Consider the following 16,751-nt stretch of genomic DNA (forward strand, 5'->3'; position numbering starts at 1 on the left):
GTGTGTGTGTGTGTGTGTGTGTGTGTGTGTGTGTGTGTGTGTGTGGTGGAGGGAAGTTGTTCCCTGGAAATAGATGGAGGTACAAGGTATCTAAACACTTTTGATCAAGAGTAGAATGCCAATAAAAGATAACTGAATTTGAAAAATGAAGTTTCCCTATAATCATGCTGTTTAGAAATACATAGGAAAAAAAAAAGAAGCTATAAAAAAGTAACTAGGAAAGCATCAGGACCAAAAGAGTTGGATTGCCTTGGGGGCCAGAAACTGGGTATGGGGAGGGCTAAAGCAAGAAAACTGCTGTTGTGTATTAGAAGCCTAATAAAACGATGTAACTTTAAAAAAAGTACATATATTACTTTCATCTAAGTAAAACATTATTTTAAAAATCATGATAACTGAGAAAGGAAGATGGATCGGTGGAAATGACTAGAACAATTAAACAATTGCTCAATTTCTCTCCCTCCTGTTTCTCTCTGTGCATCTGACTCATTTCCCTCACTGTGGATCAGAGTTATGGGTGTAGAGTGAGGGGCAGGGGAATGGAGTGATTAGGGAGGGGTGTGGCTACTAGCAGACACACGTTAGCTAGAGATGGTTCCTAGCAGTTCTCATTATTCTCATAGCTTGGCTGATTTACAGCGAAGGATTCTTCCTCCCACCTCCAGTTAGTATAAGGATGACTTACACTTTTCTCTCCATGGCTCTCTTCTGTGTCTCTGAAGGCTAGTTTACTGCCTTTAGGACCCTTCCTCCCAGTGCAGATATACTTGGTGATTATGGAAATACTTGTAAAAGATTTCATTTGCTTGTATTTGCAAATGCATTTCATTTTTTCAGAACAACTTGGAACCTCATAATGCTTTCCAATGGTAGTTGCTATTACTACTTTGGTGAGGAGATAAAAGAAAACAAGTAGATTAATGACGAGTTTTCTTATACATATTAACAAAAGCATCTACTTATGTGGTACTACATCATTTCAGTGTAGTGGTGCTCCCTTCTTTTTTTTTTTTTTTTGTTTGTTTTTTTGCGGTACGTGGGCCTCTCACTGTTGTGGCCTCTCCCATTGCGGAGCACAGGCTCTGGACGCGCAGGCTCAGCGGCCATGGCTCACGGGCCCAGCCACTACGCGGCATGTGGGATCTTCCCGGACCGGGGCACAAACCCGTGTCCCCTGCATCGCAGGCGGACTCTCAACCACTGCGCCACCAGAGAAGCCCCGGTGCTCCCTTCTTGACAGTATTTGTACTTTGCTACTCACCGACATCTTGTTATAAATGCAGAATCTCAGGCCCCAGAATCTGAGAATCATTGTGTCAGAATCTAATTTAGTTAGTTTGGAGCCTGGGCTTTAAAAAATATATATATATATATATATCTCCCCAGGTGACTAGATTGTTAACTAACAATTTGAGCAAATCATAATTCTATTCCCCTTCATTTAATATTTCTGAGTTAGCAAAAAGGGTTAGTATTTCCAAAAATGTGTATGCATATAAATCACCTGGAGGTCTTATTCTTTTAAAACTATTTTGAAATACAGATTCACAGGAAAGTTGCAAACATAGTATAGAGAGGTCCTGTGTACCCTTTACTCAGTGCTCCCAGTGGTTACATTTTTGGTTAAATTTAGTACAATATCCAAATCAGGAAATTGATACAATGTGTTTGTATAGCCCTATGACATTTTATCACCTATGGACATTCCTACCACCATAACTGCAATCAAAATACAGAACTATTCCATAACCATAAAGATCCCCCATATGCTACCTTCCTAAAATCACATGTACCCCTTTCCCCCCCACTTAACATTTAGCCTCTGAAAACCACTAGTCTGTGTTGCATCTCTATATTTTTGGCATTTTGAGAATTAAATATTTATTTATTTGGTTGTGCTGGGTCTTAGTTGCAGCTCTAGGGCTCCTTAATTGCGGCATGCAGGCTCCTTAGTTGTGGCATGCAGGCTCCTTAGTTGTGGCATGCAGGCTCCTTAGTTGTGGCATGTGAGCTCTTACTTGCAGCATGCATGTGTGATCTAGTTCCCTGACCAGGGATTGAACGTGGGCCCCCTACATTGGGAGCACAGAGTCTTAACCACTGTGCCACCACGGAAGTCCCTTGAGAATTTTATATACATGGAATCATACAATATATGCTCTTTTGAGATTGTTTTCCTCATTCTGCATAATGCCCTTAAGATCTATCCAAGTTGTTGCATGCAAAAGAGTTTTTGTTTTTACTTCTTATTTTGAAATAATTATAAATTCACAGGATATTGCAAAAGAAGTACAGAGAAACCCTGTGTACCTTTCACCCTGTTTTCCCCATGGTACCATCTTAGATAATTATAGTATAATATCAAAAGGTGCTATCCACAGACCTTATTCAGATTTTACCAGTTTTATTTACACTTCTTTGTGCATGCTTGTGCCTGTGTGTAGTTGTATGCAATATTTTTCCCTCTTGAAATTTTATTTTATTTCTTAAGTTTATAGTCCATTTGAATTTATTGACTATATTCCCTGTGTTGTACAATATATCCTTGTAGCTTGTACATAATAGTTTGTATCTCTTAATCCCCTGCCCCAGTAATGCCTCTTCCCCCTTCCCTCTTTCCACTGATAACCACTAGTTTGTTTTGAGTCTATTTGTTTTGTTATAGTCATTCGTTTTATTTTTTTTAGATTCCACATATAACTGATATCATACGGTATTTGTCTTTCTCTGTCTGACTTATTTCATTAAGCATAATACCCTCCAGGTCCATCCATGTTGTTGCAAATGGCAAAATTTCATTCTTTTTTATGGCTGAGTAATATTCCATTATATACATATATATATATATATATGTATATATATCACATTTTCATTATCCATTCATCTGTTGGTAGACACTTAGGTCTATATCTTGGCAAATGTAAACAATGCTGCTGTGACATTGGGGTGTGCGTATCTTTTCAAATTAGTGGTTTTGTTTTCTTCGGATATATACTCAGGAGTAGAATTGCTGGATCATGTGGTAGTTCTATTTTAGTTTTTGAGGAACCTCCATACTGTTTTCCACAGTAACCGCACCAATTTACATTCCCACCAACAGTGTACAAGAGTTCCCTTTTTTCCACACCTTCTCCAGCATATATTGTTTGTAAACTTTTTGATGATAGCCGTTCTGACTGGTGTGAGGTGATACCTCCTTGTGGTTTTGATTTGCATTTCTCTAATAATTAGTGATGTTGAGTATCTTTTCATGTGCTTGTTGGTCATCTGTGTGTCATCTTTGGAGAAATGTCTATTTAGGTCTTCTGCCCATTTTTTGATTGGGTGGTTGTTTTTTTGTTATTGAGCTGTATGAGTTTTTTGTATATTTTGGATATTAACCCCTTGTCAGTCACATCATTTGCAAATATTGTCTCCCATTCCATAGGTTGTTTTTTGTTTTGTTCATGGTTTCCTTTGCTGTGCGAAAGCTTTTAAGTTTGATTAGGTTTCATTTGTTTATTTTTACTTCTTTTGCCTTGGGAGACTGATCTAAGAAGATATTGCTAAGATTTATGTCAAAGAATGTTTTGCCTGTATTTTATTCTAGGAGTTTTATGGTGTCATGTCTTCCACTTTGGTCTTTAATCCATTCTGAGCTTATTTTTGTATGTGATGTGAGAAAATGTTCTACTTTCATTCCTTTACATGTAGCTGTCCAGGCTTCTCAATGCCACTTGTTGAAGAGATTGTCTTTTCTCCATTGTATATTCTTGTCTCCTTTGTCGTAGATTGACTGTAGGTGTGTGGGTTTATTTTTGGACTCTTTATTCTGTTCCATTGATTTATATGTCTGTATGCCAATACCACAGTGTTTTGATTACTGTAACTTTGTAGTATAGTCTGAAGTTTGGAAGGGTTATACCTCCAGCTTTGTTCTTTTTTCTCAGGATTGCTTTGGCAATTCTGGGTCTTTTGTGGTTCCATATAAATTTTAGGATTATTTGTTCTAGTTCTCTGAAAAATGCCATGGGTATTTTGATATGGATTGCACTAAATCTGTAGATTACCTTGGGTAGTACTGTATAGTTATTTTGAGTAGTATAGTAACCTTTTGAGATTGGCTTTGTTTCACTCAGCATAATGCCCTTGAGGTCCATTCAAGTTGCTGCATGTTAACAGTAGATTGTTCCTTTTTATTGCTGAGTGGTATTCCATGTTATGGAGATACCACTGTTTGTGTAACCACTCATGCATTGCTAGTTGCTTGTTTCCAGTTTTGGCTATCAGAAAGGAATCTACTGTGAATAATCATGTGCATAAATTGTATAAAAATTTTTAAAAAGGCCCAGGCTCCAGACTAAGTAAATCAATCTCCAGGGTGAAGCTCAGGCATCAACAACTTTTAAAAGTTTCCCAGATAATTCTCATGTACATCAAGGATTTCTAAAATTGCAAATGCTGGGGCTTCCCTGGTGGTCGAGTGGTTAAGACTCCGTGCTCCCAATGCAAGAGGCATGGGTTCAATCCCTGGTCAGGGAACTAAGATCCCACATGCTGCACGGTGCAGCCTAAAAATAAATAAATAAAATAAAATTGCAAATTCTGCAAAAATCATTTATTAGTAACAGTTATCATTATTATGCACCTACCAAATGCTAGACATTGTACTCTTCTAAGCCTCTTAATAACCCTGTGAGATATATATTATTATTCTCTCTTTACATATGAGAAGATTAAAGGGTGGGTGGAATAGTAAAGGTGGTAAAAAGGTATAAATTTCATGTTATAAAAGAAATAAGTCCTGGGGACTTAAATGACTATAGCTAATAATACTGTACTGTATATTTGAAAGTTGCTAAGAGAGCAGATCTTTTTTTTTTTTTTTGGCTGCATTGGGCGTTCATTGCTGGGTGTGGGCTTTCTCTACTTGCAGCGAGCAGGGGCTACTCTTCGTTGCGGTGCGCGGGCTTTTCATTGTGGTGGCTTCTCTTGTTGTGGAGCACAGGCTCCAGGTGCTCGGGCTTCAGTAGTTGCAGCACGTGAGCTCAGTAGTTGTGGCTCGCGGGCTCTAGAGCGCAGGCTCAGTAGTTGTGGCGCACAGGCTTAGTTGCTCCACGGCATGTGGGATCTTCCTGGACCAGGAATCAAACCCATGTCTCCTGCATTGGCAGGCAGATTCTTAACCACTGAGTTGCCGGGGAGGTCCCATGAAGAGGGTAGATCTTAAAAGTTTCTATCATAAGAAAAAATTTGTCGCTATGTCTTGTGATGGATTTTTTTGTTTTTTTTGCTGCACCATGCAGTATGTGGGATTCCCTGACCAGGGATCAAACCTGTGCCCCCTGCAGTGGAAGCACAGAGTCTTAACTGCTGGACCACCAGGGAAGTCCCGTGATGGATTTTAACTAGACTTATTGTGGTAATCACTTTGCAATATTTACATATTTTGAATCACTATGTGTACACCTGAAACTAATATAGAATTATTATATGTCAATTTTATCTCAGTAAAAAATCTTTTCCTTGGAGATATTGTTAAGCATTTCGTATCTTAAATTGTGTCTCAAGAGAGAAATTGTATTTGAAGTTTTTCTTTTTTTTTTAACTCAAGAAAGCATTTTAGGATAAGAATCTTACAGGGAAAAAATCCCACAACTCATGGATTGTAAAGAAAAAAGAGTTTTGTCTTTAAAACAGTATCTTATGCAATTGGGAGCCAAGGGAACCATGTGAATAATTCAGAGAGGCAAATTAACTGCAACAGGAAAATTTTTGGTCTATTGTGGCCCTCTCTATCCATGCAACTCAAATCATATGTGAAAAAGAAAATCTTTGTCTGGGGACAGCCATATTCACTGACCAAGCTACCTTTCTAAAGTCTGTGGCCCAGAAGAAAGTGAGGGAGATAGACTCAGAAATCTTTGAGTAGATTTTCTGAGGTGGTTGTTCCCGTGCTTGACAATATCGGATGGTAGGGAGCATGGAATGTCCATGGACTGACTTGATTATTGGCCCATTGTCAGATGGCTTGAGAAAGAGAGAGGGGACTTCCTTGGCCGTCCAGCCGTTAAGACTCTGTGCTTCCACTGCAGGGGGTGCAGGTTCGATCCCTGGTCAGGGAAATAAGATCCCGCATGCCACATGGTGCAGCCAAGAAGTTAAAAAAATAAATAAAATAAAAAGAAAGAGAGAGAACGTAATGCCTTCACTTGTGTCTATGAAGCTCGAAGTGTGAGCCTGCCAGTTCTTCCCTTCCTGACTGCCTGTCCCATGGATTTTGGACTTGCTTAGACAGCCTTCATAGTCAAATAAGCTAATTCCTTGTAATAAATCACATACACACATATATACTGAAATGGAGAGGATTAGGGAGCAACAATTTGGGGAGGGGAAATCAGGAATTCTCTTTCGGACGTGTTCAGTTTGAGATAGTTTAGACCTCCAAATGGAGAGGTCAAGTAGGCACTTAGACAGCTAATAGACACAAGGGCTAGAGATGTAGATTTTGGGAGTCATGACTACAGAGATGCTTATGTTAAATCATAGATCTCATGAAATTGGATGGGATTGCCAAGAGAGAGAGTGTATATAGAGAAAACAAGGGGAACCCTGACCGAACCCTGGATGGTCCAACATTTAAAGCCCCAACAGTGTGGGGGAAACCAGAAAACAACATGGAAGAGGAGCAGTCTCTGAGGTGAGAGAACCAGGGGAGTGTCATGTCAGAGAAGCCATGAGAAGACAGTGTTTCAAAAAGGGAGAGGCCAAATGAATCTAACGCTGGTAAACTATTGAGTAAAATAAGGTGACCATTGGATTTGATAATAACAATAACTCATTGTTTATATGACACAGTTTTGGAGCACTTTTTTAAAAAAAGTATTTATTTGGCTGTGCTGGGTCTTAGTTGTGGCACGTGGAATCTTCTTGGCATTGTGCGGGACCTTTAGTTGTGGCATGCAGGATCTTTAGTTGCAGCATGTGAACTTTTAGTTGTGGCATGTGGGATCTAGTTCCTGACCAGGGATCAAACCTGGGCCGCCTGTGTTGGGAGCTCAGAGTTTTAGCCCCTGGACCACCAGGGAAGTCCCTGGAGCACTTTTATAAAATCTGGAATGTCAGGTTTTTTTCTCTACATGAGACATTGGGAGGTAGTTATGGTCATTACTATCCACCGAAATTACCGAGGAACAGAGGCTCAGGTAGATTTCAGGAAATTGCTCAAGATTAAAGTAGCAAGTTATGGCAGACCTGGTTAGAAGCAGATTTCTTCATTCCAACTCAAGTCTCTGATTCTAAATCCTAGTTGGCATAGGAATCACTTATCATGCTTTCTAAAAATACAAACATGTGCCCCACCTCAAATATATTTCATCAGAGAACTCTCAGATAAGGGCTAGGGAATGAGCATTTAAAATAAAATAAACCATTGACATGGAATGGATAAAGAAGACGTGATACATATATACAATGAAATATTACTCAGCCATAGAAAGGAACGAAATAGTGCCATTTACAGAGACGTGGGTGGACCTAGAGATTGTCATACAGAGTGAAGTAAGTCAGAAAGAGAAAAACAAATATCGTATAATATTGCTTATATGTGGAATTTGGAAAAATGGTACAGATGAACTTAATGGCAAAGCAGAAATAGAGACACAGATGTAGAGGACAAACGTATGGTTACCAAGGGGGGAAGGAGGGGGGCGGGACGAATTGGGAGATTGGGATTGACATATGTACACTACTATGTATAAAACAGATAACTAATGAGAACCTACTGTTTAGCACGGGGAGTCCTACTCAGTGATCTGTGGTGACCTAAATGAAAAGGAAATTTAAAAAAGAGTGGATAGGGGCTTCCCTGGTGGCGCAGTGGTTGAGAGTCCGCCTGCCGATGCAGGGGACACGGGTTCGTGCCCCGGTCCGGGAAGATCCCACATGCTGCGGAGCGGCTGGGCCCGTGAGCCATGGCCGCTGAGCCTGCACATCCGGAGCCTGTGCTCCTCAACGGGAGAGGCCACAACAGTGAGAGGCCCGCGTACCGCAAAAAAAATAAAATAAAAATAAAGAGTGGTTATATGTATACATATAACTGATTCACTTTGCTGTACAGCAGAAACTAACACAACATTGTAAAGCAACTATACTCCAATAAAATTAATTAAAAAATAATAAAATAAATACATACAACTCAAAAAATAATTCTAAATGAGAGACCAGGGTTCAGGGTCACTCAATTAGTCTACAATGTATTCTAAGCAACCTTTAAATTAGACTTTGTAGGATTAAAGTCTATTCAGAGTTGGTTAACCAAGTTCGCAAAGGTCAGCCGAAACTACTTTGAGCTTCCTCAGGGTGGAAATGCTAATTTACCCAATATGTTAATGCCTCAGTTTAATTTGCTAAGGTGTTTTCTTACAATTAGTCTCCTGTTTCTGAATGGAGAAAGCATTTCCCAAAAGACAGTTCTTTCCTTTGTGACTGAACTTCCTAATCAAACTTCATCATCTCATCAGGTGAATTTCCATGACTAGTTCCTCCAAGTTGAAAACCAGTTAGTGTAGTGAGAGATGCATCTGATGGAAATGTGTGGAGATAGTCAGCTGCTTGTTTATGAAATAAGGATGATGTCTAACGCATGAGCGCTTCTCACCTATTACAAAAGAGAAAATTGTGCTTTACAGGTAATTTAAAGCAGGGACTCAAACTTATTAAATTCTGAGGTGCTTTTTCTAAAATTTCAGCAGCGTATGCTCACTCACTGATGGGCATTTCCAGCCCTTCTCTAAGAGGTCCTGCTGCACCTCTTCTTTTCCCAGGAGTGTAGTCAGTCCAGACCAGAGTGACCCCAGGACTAACCTTGCTTAGACACAGCCACTTAGAAGGACCCTCTTGCATTTGTCTATCATTCATTGTTCTCCAATATATTTTTCTACCTCTTCCTTTAAGAGCTGACTGCACATTAGAATCATCTGTGAGCTTTAAAAAAAAAAAAAATTGATGCTTAAGCCCCTACTTCAGGTCTTTAATTTATGCTGCTTTTATTACCATGTATTTGGATTTCTCCAGTAGCCTCCCCACCTTTAGTCTCCTATCAAACTAATCTATTCTACATATTCCTGACAGGTTGCTCTGTCTAAAACCCATCTTGATGAATTTAAAAGATTAAAGATAGAAAATGATCTGCCTCTTCATACCATGAGCAAAAATTAACTCAGAATGGATCAAAGATGGGAATTCCCTGGCGGTCCAGTGGTTAGGACTCTGTGCTTTCACTACTGAGAGGGCGGGTTCAATCCCTGGTTGGGGAATTAAGATCCCGGAAGTCGTGCAGCGCAGCCAAAAAAAAAAGAAAGATCAAAGACTTACGTGTAAGAGCTAAAACTATAAAGTTCTTAGAGGAAAACAGGTGTAAACTTTGTGACTTTGGATTAGACAATGGGTTCTTAGATAAAAGTACAAGAAATAAAAGAAAAACTAGATAAATTGGGCATCATTATAGTTAAAAACTTTTGTGCCTCGAAGACATCCCATTTATCACAGATTGGAAGAAAACTTTTTCAAATATACAACTGATAAGAGACTAGTATCTAGAATATAAAAAGAGCTATTACAACTTAATAATAAAAAGACAAATAGCCCAGTTTAAAACAGGCAAAGAAGAGGCATTTCTCCAAAGGAGATACACCATACTCAATAAGCACATGAAAAGATGCTCAACATCATTAGTCGTCAGGGAAATGCAAATCAAAACCACAGTGAAATATCACTTTATACCTACTAGGATGGTTATAATAATAATAAAAAGATAAGTGTTGGTGAGGGTATGGAGAAACTGGAACCCTCATACATTGTTGGTGGGAACGTAAAATAGTGAAATAGCTTTGGAAAATGTTCCGGCAGTTTCTCAAAAAGAAACATGGAGCTATATGACCCAGCAATTCTACTCCTAGGTATACATACCCAAGAGAATTGAAAACCTGCACCCACAAAAAAATTGGTATCCCAGTGTTCAGAGCAGCATTATTCACAATAGCCAAAATGTGGAAACAATCCAAATGTCCATCAACTGATGAATGGATAAGTAGAATTTGGTATATGCACACAATGATGTGTTATTCATCAATAAAAAGAAATGACATACTGATACATGCTACAACATGGATGAACTTTGAAAACATTGTGCTAAGTGAAAGAAGACAGTTCCAAATGACCATATATTGTATGATTCCATTTATATGAAATGTTCAAAATAGGCAAATCTGTAGTCAGACAGTAGATCAGTGGTCATCTAAGGCTGGAGGGGGAAGGGGTATTGAGGAGGTAACGGTTAGGGATGTGGGTTTCTTTTTAGGGTAATGAAAATGTTCTAAAATTAATTGTTGTGATGGATGCCCAACTTTGTAAATGTACTAAAAGCCACTAGATTGTGCACTTCTAACAAATGACTTTCTGAGTTCTTTTGAGTGCCTTAGGCTGATTTTCAGTATCTACCATTAGGGCTCCTCCTCTGTTCAGACTTTAGTTTTATTTCCTTTTATTCTCCCCCCTGTACTAGGTCACAGTCAAACTGGGCTTTTCAAGGTTTCTCAAACAGGCCTTGTACTTTCCTTTCTTGTTGTAATGCCCCTATGCCCCCTTCTGCCTGCCATGCCCAGTCTTCAAAAGTCCAAGTGAAACACCTCTTCCTCTATCTCTACCTCCTCAATTCCCGTAATATTTTTGCTCAATCTTCTAAGTGCTCAATTATGATAGAATGTGAGGAAAACCTTGCCTCTCCCCCCACCTTCTTATTTTTCAGGTTGCCTCCTTTTAATTGTTTTCACCCTCTCTTCTGAATTACTGAAAAATATGTGAGAAATATAGGCAAAATGACTTTTTTTTTGGTGGGGGAAAGAGTTGAGAGAACACTTGTATTTTTTTTTTTTTTTTTTTGCAGTATGCGGGCCTCTCACTGTTGTGGCCTCTCCCATTGCGGAGCGCAGGCTCCGGACGCGCAGGTTCAGCGGCCATGGCTCACGGGCCCAGCTGCTCTGCGGCATGTGGGATCTTCCCAGACCGGGGCACGAACCTGCGTCCCCTGCATCAGCAGGCGGACTCTCAACCACTGCGCCACCAGGGAAGCCCCATGAACACTTGTGGGTTTTGTTTTGCTTAAGCTGTTTGTGGGAATGTTCGTATGTTGGATAGTGTGCTTCTAGAATCTGACCATCAAGGTCAGGCTGGACCAATGAGACACGGCGAGAGAAAGCTGGGGGTGAATGGACAAGATTCTAGATGTCAGCTGTACAAGCTCCCCGTTTTTGTAGTGAGTGGGACAGCAGGCTCACAGAGACCGTTCCTAGGCCGTGAGTCCTCCCACACTGTCAGCTGCCAGCCTCAGGCTGTGCCACTTGCGCCTGGTGGGAGGAGGCTGCCGGTCCCTCCCAGACCAGAGAGAGGAGCAGTAGGACTGCCCCTTGCATTGCGCGGCCTAGAATCTCCTCCTTTTCCTTCACGCAGGCTTCAAGGGCACTTTGCAGGTGGTGGTAATAAAGCAAAAGAGGGACCTAATTATTTGTCCTTAATCACAAGTGTTAGTTTTAAAATTAGAACTCCAACAGGGGAAGCAGGAATACAAAACCCTACTCAGGAATCAGAAAGAAAATTTGAAGTATGTCAAGTGTGCAGTTTTTTAAAAATTGAAGTATAGTTAATTTACAATGTATTAGTTTCTGGTGTACAGCAAAGTGATTCAGTTATACATAAATATACATGCATTCTTTTTCATATTCTTTTTCATTGTAGGTTATTACAAGATATCGAGTATAGTTCCCTGTGCTATATACAGTAGGATCTTGTCGTTTCTCTATGTTATATATAGTAGTTTGTATCTGCTAATCCCAAACTCCTCATTTATCCCCCTTTCTGCCCCTGTTTGCCTCATTGGTAACCATTTATTTGTTTTTTACCTCTGTGAGTCTGTTTCTGTTTTGTAAATAAGTTCACTTGTATCATTTTTCTAGATTCCATGTATAAGTGATATCATATGGTATTAGTCTTTCTCTGTTTGACTTACTTCACTTAGTGTGATAATCTCTTGGTGAGAGTATGCAATCGTAGCATCCCAAATTTTACCTTTTACAAAAACTTGATGATTCAAGAATTGTTTTAGTTGAATTTATCTCCCCACTTTAAATGTTCCTAAATTAAGATTTTGGAAAATTATGTTTCATGTTAAGGTAATCAAAACTGAAGTTGGACCAATGTCCCAAAGCTTTACAATTTTTTTTCATTAAAAATTACTTAAGTAATACATGCTGTAGTAACAAATTTCAGCACTGAGGAAGCAAATATCCTTCAGTATCTGGTTTGTATGTTACAGCATTTAGCTTCTTCTCTCTTGTGTTCTGTATGGAGAAGCAGTATACCCTGTGTAGTGCATGAGCTTTGGGGTCGGATAGACAAGCCCAGATTCTAGCCTACAGGGTGTTTTCCCTGGGGTAAATTTATTAATTTCTCTGTGTCTGTTTCCACATCTGCAATACTCATGAAAGGATTGATATGAGGATTAAATGAGATAATAATGATTTGGCATTTAGTGTTTGGCACTTGGTTAAGTTTCAACAGTTGAGAGCTAAGTAGAGAAGTGTGTGCAAATGTTCTCCTCTGTACTCAATTATAAGCCCTTTCAGAACAGAAACCTTGTCTAACTCAGTTCCCACAATGCCTAACAGTAGCAGAGGCTCAATAAATGTTATTAAATGAATGAACGAACAAATGAATGAGTGAGTGATGGTTTATTTGAGTCCCTGATATAAATGAGTAATACATTTTTTGACAGTGACAAAGACATTTTGTGTCTTTTTTTTCTACATAGTTTCCTTTTTTTGTGAAGTCATTTTATTTTCAGACAAGATTTGAATGAAGCTGTACATGCTCTGGATGCCTTACTTGCATGTGTTCGCTCCCCACCTAGGTGAGGTAAGGCAGTTACTTATCTTCCCTTACGGCCAGTGTTGGAGACTCAGAGAACATAGGTATGTATTACGTCGTAGACTTTGCAGTGAAATGAGCATTAGACTGTTTAGGCTGCACAATAATAGAATTAATTCTTTTTTTAATTCTGCTAAGCTCTCTTTCTTTCTGCTTTCCTCTAAATGTATAGGAAATCTATTGGATAAAAATCACCTCTAAAGTTCTTATTTCTTGTCAAAGACAGCACTCCCCAGATAAGAAATGGTATTCTAAGTAATAAACATCAAAATAAATAAACAATCTGGGTAGGAGGTTGAGGGAGACGATCAGTGGTGTTATTTAGCTTGCCACTCCTCCCAACCTTTTAAAACAGTTTTATTTTAATTTTTTTTATTTTTATGTTTTTTATAAATTTATTTATTTTGGGCTCCATTGGGTCTTCGTCGCTGTGCTCAGGCTTTCTCTAGTTACGGCGAGCAGGCGTTACCCTTCGTTGAGGTGCGCAGGCTTCTCATTTCGGTGGCTTCTCTTGTTGCAGAGCATGGGCTCTAGGGGCACAGTCTTCAGTAGTTGTGGCTTGCGGGCTCTAGAGCGCAGGCTCAGTAGTTGTGACACACGGACTTAGTTGCTCCACGGTATGTGGGATCTTCCCGGACCAGGGCTTGGACCCGTGTCCCCTGCATTGGCAGGTGGATTCTTAACCACTGCACCACCAGGAAAGTCCCTAAAACAGTATTATTGTAAAAGATTGCACATTTTTTCAGAAATATGCATCAACTTATTGGCACAGTTTAACAAATATTTACTATAAAGCAAACACCCATGTAACTGGTACTAAGGTTAAGAAATTAAATGTCATGAGCACTTCATCCCAATCCACTTATCAATTTCTGATCCCAACTTCTCTCCTCTCCCAAAAGGTAACTGTTACCTTTCTTTTACTTTTCTTTTTGTTTTCTTGCTTTTCGTTATAGCTATACCATATATGTGTGCAGTATCTTTATCTTTCCCAGCACCACTTATTGTTTGCCTGTTTTAGAACTTTATATAAATCAGACTGTATATATTCTTTTGTATCTTGCTTTTTTCTTTTTTACTCACCATTACGTTGTAAGTCACTCATATTATTGCATGTAGTTGAAATTCATTAATTTTGTTGTTGAGTGATATTCCTGTATGAATATACTCTATATTTTTATCCATTCTATTGAAAATAGATTGCTTCCTATGGACATTTTCATATACATATTCTGGTTTGTATGTATACACATTTCTCTAGGATATATGCCCAGGAATATAATTGCTACATCACTGGGTATGTATATCTTCAACTTTACTAGATACTATCAAGTTGTTTTCCAAAGTGGTTATACTGATTTACAACCTCACGAACAGTGTATGAGCATTCCAGTTGTTCTGCATCTCTATCAACATTTGGTATTTTCTTTCTCCTTTTTTTCTTTTCTTTTCCTTTCCTTTCCTTTCCTTCATCCTCCCTCCCTCCCTCCCTCCCTCCCTCCCTCCCTCCTTTCCTTCTTTGCTTTCTGTTTCAGTACCAGTATAGTATATAACCTTGTGGTTGAAATTTGCACTTTCATGATGACTAAAGAGATTTAGTACTTTTTCATTGGCAATTAGGATTTCCTGTTTTGTGAAGCAGCTACTTAAGTCTTTTTTTCTTTTTTAATTGAATTGTGTGCCTTTTTCTCAATAGATTTGGTTTGTCTTTCCTTTCATGAGTAATATAGGTGGAGGTTGATAAAGAGTGGAGTTATGTGGTCATATCCCACCTTTTAGAAAACTGCCAAATGGAGTTTAAGTTAGTGTGTGTGTGTGTGTGTGTGTGTGTGTGTGTGTGTGCACGCGTGCGTGCATACGCAGGAGGATTATTGAGTCAGTTCTTCTTTTCAGATGTTACCTCCAGGCAGTTCGTGAGTTTTCTGCCCTGGAGTCTGGGCAAGAGATGCTTGGTAAGATTTGAGTAAGCGCCATCAAGGGAAAGCAAAGGAATACACCCTACCCCCCACCGCAATCAGGAGATCACTTAATAGAGGACATCAAAGGATGTCCATTGCTTGGGGAAGGTCTCCAGTTAATCATTACCTAGAAGTGGAGAGCAGAACATGGTCTGGTCAATCCCCTGAATGGGTCAGTCCCCTTTAATCAGTGCTTTGAAGACCTTTAAATTCCTGTTAGACCCATTAGTTCATCTGGAAACTAATGTTTACTTGGAAATGAGACAAATAAGAAGGGGATTCTCTGAAACAATCCTCTAGAGGAATGTGTCTTCACTACCCTTAAATAAAGATAAAGTGAAGAAAGTAGGAGAAAGTTACTTGCAACTTCTGATAAATAAGCTGCTGGAGCATTTCTGCATGTCTTTAAACATAATTTTTTTAAAATTTAATTTAATTTTTTTATACAGCCGGTTCTTATTAGTCATACATTTTATACATATCAGTATATACATGTCAATCCCAATCTCCCAATTCATCACACCACCACCACCACCTGCCGCTGCTTTCCCCCCTTGGTGTCCATACATTTGTTCTCTACATCTGTGTCTTAATTCTGCCCTGCAAACCGGTTCATCTGTACCATTTTTCTAGGTTCCACATATATGCGTTAATATGCGATATTTGTTTTTCTGTTTCTGACTTACTTCACTCTGTATGATGGTCTCTAGATTCATCCACGTCTCTACAAATGACCCAGTTTCGTTACTTGTTATGGATGAGTAATATTCCATTGTATATATGTACCACATCTTCTTTATCCATTCGTCTGTCGATGGGCATTTAGGTTGCTTCCATGACCTGGCTATTGAAAATGGTGCTGCAATGAACATTGGGGTACATGTGTCTTTTTGAATTATGGTTTTTTCTGGGTATATGTCCAGTAGTGGAATTGCTGGGTCATATGGTAATTCTATTTTTAGTTTTTTAAGGAACCTTCATACTTTTCTCCATAGTGGCTGTATCAATTTACATTCCCACCAACAGTGCAAGAGGGTTCCCTTTTCTCCACACCCTCTCCAGCATTTGTTGTTTGTAGATTTTCTGATGATGCCCATTCTAACTGGTGTGAGGTGATAGCTCATTGTAGTTTTGATTTGCATTTCTCTAATAATTAGTGATGTTGAACAGGTTTTCATGTGCTTCTTGGCCATCTGTATGTCCTCTTTAGAGAAATGTCTGTTTAGGTCTTCTGTCCATTTTTTGATTGGGTTGTTTGTTTTTTTGATATTGAGCCACATGACCTGTTTATATATTTTGGAGATTAATCCTTTGCCCATTGATTCATTTACAAATATTTTTTCCCATTCTGAAGGTTGTCTTTTTGTCTTCTTTGTAGTTTCCTTTGCTTTTTCTGAAGGTTGTCTTTTCATCTTCTTTGTAGTTTCCTTTGCTTTGCAAAAGCTTTTAAGTTTCATTAGGTCCCATTTGTTTATTTTTGTTTTTATTTCCATTACTTTAGGAGGTGGATCAAAAAAGATCTTGCTGTGATTTATGTCAAAGAGTGTTCTTCCTGTGTTTTCCTCTAAGAGTTTTATGGTGTCTGGTCTTACCTTTAGGTCTCTAATCCATTTTGAGTTTATTTTTGTGTATGGTGTTAGGGAGTGTTCTAGTTTCATTCTTTTACATGTAGCTGTCCAGTTTTCCCAGCACCACTTATTGAAGAGACTGTCTTTTCTCCATTGTATATCCTTGCCTCCTTTGTCATGGATTAGTTGACCATAGGTGTGTGGGTTTATCTCTGGGCTTTCTATCCTGTTTTATTGATCTATATTTCTGTTTTTGTGCCAGTAC

The 16,751-nt window shown here is 39.0% G+C and overlaps 1 long non-coding RNA gene across 1 annotated transcript in view; it reads left to right on the plus strand.

Annotated features, from left to right (window-relative positions):
* The window catches only part of LOC113622828 (uncharacterized), a 29,900-nt gene extending 16,917 nt beyond the window's left edge, over positions 1-12,983 (plus strand). The window contains exon 4 of the long non-coding RNA XR_003433673.1: positions 12,845-12,983. This is a non-coding gene — a long non-coding RNA (uncharacterized LOC113622828). The remainder of the gene's footprint in view (positions 1-12,844) is intronic.
* Positions 12,984-16,751: the final 3,768 nt, after the last annotated feature.

Source organism: Aethalodelphis obliquidens, unplaced genomic scaffold (assembly GCF_003676395.1).
Source record: "Aethalodelphis obliquidens isolate GAN/ISIS:26980383/991018 unplaced genomic scaffold, ASM367639v1 scaffold1, whole genome shotgun sequence".
Lineage (NCBI taxonomy): Eukaryota > Metazoa > Chordata > Mammalia > Artiodactyla > Delphinidae > Aethalodelphis > Aethalodelphis obliquidens.